Consider the following 3,600-nt stretch of genomic DNA (forward strand, 5'->3'; position numbering starts at 1 on the left):
GTATCACTACGGAAGTGGATTGCCAATCTTCCTTCCGAGGAGTGGCTGGTGGGTTTGAACCGCCAGCCTTCTGATTAGCAGTCAAGTGCCTTAGACACTACGCGGCCACAGTTCTTTCATCTATAGTTGGTGAAATATACCAGCCTCAGCTTCCTGGTTCCCAATCATCCTCCTAATGGCTGACGATTGACATGGGTTTTGGAGGTCGACACAATGTGAACCTCTAGGATATCTGCCCTCCTCACTCTTGGTGCTTACCTGACCTCTCACTCAAACACATTTTATGATCCCAAGTTTCTTTCTGTCCCTTTCAAGTTCCATGGCTGCCTACAACCCATCATGACACCGAGATAGCAAATTTGTCCTAGTGATTTGAAACTCCTGAGTCATGAACTTGTTTCCAACCTCCAGAAATCAGTTGCAAAGACTAAGAGGGATGATTTATTATTAGGCCTTTGGTAAACAGATTTTCACAAGCGTTGGTTTTGTCTGTGCTACGATTCTATTATCTCTCTAGCAAATTATAGATCTTTTCTGTGCTGAGCAGAATGGGAACATTGGTCTCATTTAGACACTTTTCCTTCTAACTAGGAATCCAACCCAAAATAGGCTCCTAAATAAGCCTGTTTGAACTATTTATGAAAAAGACAGGCTTGAGAACATCTTAATGTATATTTATGTCTCACCACTTCCATTCTTTTATACGGCACAGAATTTCAGACATTTCTTGAGCATTCAAAAACATGCCTTTGATACAGGTTTTGCTTGTCACTCTAACACCTTTATTCTCTAATGGAAGATTTTTTCGTCACTGTTTATGCTATGAACTACCTTTGTCTCCAGACAAAAAGTCTGTTGACTCAAGGAGGCGGGAGCTTGGATTAAGAGGAGAAAGAGGGAAGCAGACACTGATATTCAGAAGGCGGCCTTGGGGTGGCTGTGAGCTGGCTTGGCACTCACTGCTAAGCCCTGGTGATCTCCTGTTGAACAGAACCAATATCCCATCACCAGACAATGCCACTTGGTGACTGCGCTGGATCAAGACAAAAGCGAGGCCACTCCATAATCATGTCTGCACATAGACAAAACAGGAGCATTGTTCAAATTACAAAACACCAAATATCCCCCTATCCTGGCTAACATGAGTGAGTGATGCTGCTTCATTAATATTTTATTCTTTTGTTATTGTTGTTGAAAATATACACAGCAGAACGTACACCAATTCAACAGTTTGCAAGGTACAATTCAGTGACTGATGCTTCTTTCCCAAGCACAGCTTCAGCCTCACGGTTGTCCGCCCTCCCGAGGTTGCTCTGGTTGTTAGTTGCTGTCAAAACCAAGCCGACTCACCGCCGTGGAGTCAGATCCGACTCATAGCGAGCCCTCCTTGGGTTTCCGAGGCAGTATCACTATGGAAGTAGATTGCCCACTTTGCAACTGCTAACCAGAAGGCTGGTGGTTCAAACCCACCAGCCACTCCTCAGAAGGAAGCTGCTGTCGAGTCAGCTCTGGCTCATGACGACCTGGGGAACAACAGAACAGTGTTGCCGGTTCTGTGCCATCTTCATGATCTTCAGTAAGTCTGAGTCCATTGTTTCGGTTAGTGCCCTCACCATAGATAAGACTTACTAGCATACCCAGGCACGGAGTTATCTCCCTTTCTGACTGCATACAATCCAGAGCAAAGGTTTTTCCGTTAAGCTCACTCCAAAAGACACCTAACACAAGCCCCAATCCTTCCTAAATCCTTCCTGTAGGAAATCTTTTCTAACACCCTAGTCCAGAGACACCCCACGGCGTCACTGTGGCAACTTAACTAGTTCGACTAGGGGTTTCTTCCTGGTGGTACTCGGCTCTAGGGCACTGACAGAAAGGGAAGCTCCACTGAGATTCAGCTGAAGCACTCCCTGGCTTAGACCAGGCCTCAGGAACAGTCCACGCATCTGAGAAGCCTCGTGTCACTTCTGTTTGAGATGCCGTGCTGCCCACGGCAGAAAGTTAAGCTCATGCTAAACTGATCTTGAATATTTCTCTAAAATCCTTTGGCATTGGGTTCATTTTGTTTTCCTAGGAGTAAGGCTCCTTGCAAAGGAGCCCTGGTGGCACGGTGGTTAAGTGCTCGGCTGCTAAACAAAAGGTTGGTGCTTTCAATACATTGGCTGCTTTGCAGGAGAAAGATGTGGCAGTCGGCTTCTGTAAAGATCTGTAGCCTTAGAAACCCATTGGGGCAGTTCTACTCTGTCCTATAGGGTTGCTATAGTAGGAATTAACTCAATGGCAATGAGTAGCAAGTTTCCTTGGGAAATTGCTCTGATGTAGTGATACTGCCTCAGAAACCCAAGGAGGGGTCGCTATGAGTCGGTCCGACTCAACGGCCCGTAACAACAACAACCACCCCTGCTGTGGTTTATATGCTTGCCTGCTGTCAGGAGTGGTGGTTGTCTATAAGAGGCAAACTCTGCAGAGAGAGGGCGGGCATAAGCCCAACAAGCTTGGCCTTGACCAGGACCGTTCCATGGGGCTGAGGTGTTCACAAGATTTCTTCAGAAGAGTGTCCTTATGGAAATGTTTGCCTTGGGTCAGCATTTGGAAACATTCAAAGGACTTCTTCCTGACTCCCACCTTCGTGTCCCAGAGAACAGCTATCTTTGGTTTCCTCTGCACAGAATCAGGAGGTTTTGTTTGGCTTCGATTGGTGATGACTGGCTTTTGGCTGAACATAGGACACCATGCTACACAAGCACTTCCTTACAGATTGTTCACTTCTCACGAGTCTTCTTAGTCTAAAACTCTGCCTTCTAGAAGCTAACAACCTGCTTCCTTCATATTTTTTTCACTTGAAGGCTAAATTGTTTGCCTATTTGTCTAACCAGCACAATCTCCACAGGGACAACTCGGAATGTCTATGGCCAATTTGGGGAGCATTGACATGAACAAGAAGTTTTCTTCGCAGGGTATCTTAGAACAAAAAACAAAGACACCCTTAGGAGGAGATTGTTTGCTTTGTTTGTCTAAGAGAGAGATAATTTTGCTTAATGTGAGGCATTTTTCTGTACTTCAGGATTACTGAATGTTGGACTTTTAACTGTATGACTTGATAAGATTGTCAAGGGCCAAGTTATGTCAAACTCACCTTCATGTTACTCTTTTGTGTGTGTGTGTATGTGTCAATTTTTTTTTTTCTAAACTTACTTCCCTCTTCTTGCAAAGAGGGATAATTTCATATTTGTCTAAAGCAGGCTCCCTCTCCTTTTTTCCTCACTCTTGTGAAATTCTTGTGATCTACCGATCAAAAAATAATTCAGTTGTTTTGTACTCTAGGAATATCTAGTCTAAATAAACCATCAAGCTTGTCTAAAAAGTAAAGGAAAAAGAAAGCAAAATGGTGCTTCCTTTTGTGGACACTGAGAAGTATGGTTATATAATAGCCTTTGTTACCATAGTTACGAGGTAATAAGACAAGGCTTTAGCTTCAAGACAGAAGAAGATTTGGGGCATGATTCAGAGTCTTTATAAAATTAGTTTGCAACATTAAATAATGTTAGCACAATGTTATGATTTGTTCAAGACCAGGGTTAAATTGCTCATGATTCAACTTAC

The sequence above is a fragment of the Orycteropus afer genome, unplaced genomic scaffold (genome assembly GCF_000298275.1).
Source record: "Orycteropus afer afer isolate SDZICR_OR568_19922 unplaced genomic scaffold, OryAfe1.0 scaffold00728, whole genome shotgun sequence".
Taxonomy (NCBI): Eukaryota; Metazoa; Chordata; class Mammalia; order Tubulidentata; family Orycteropodidae; genus Orycteropus; species Orycteropus afer.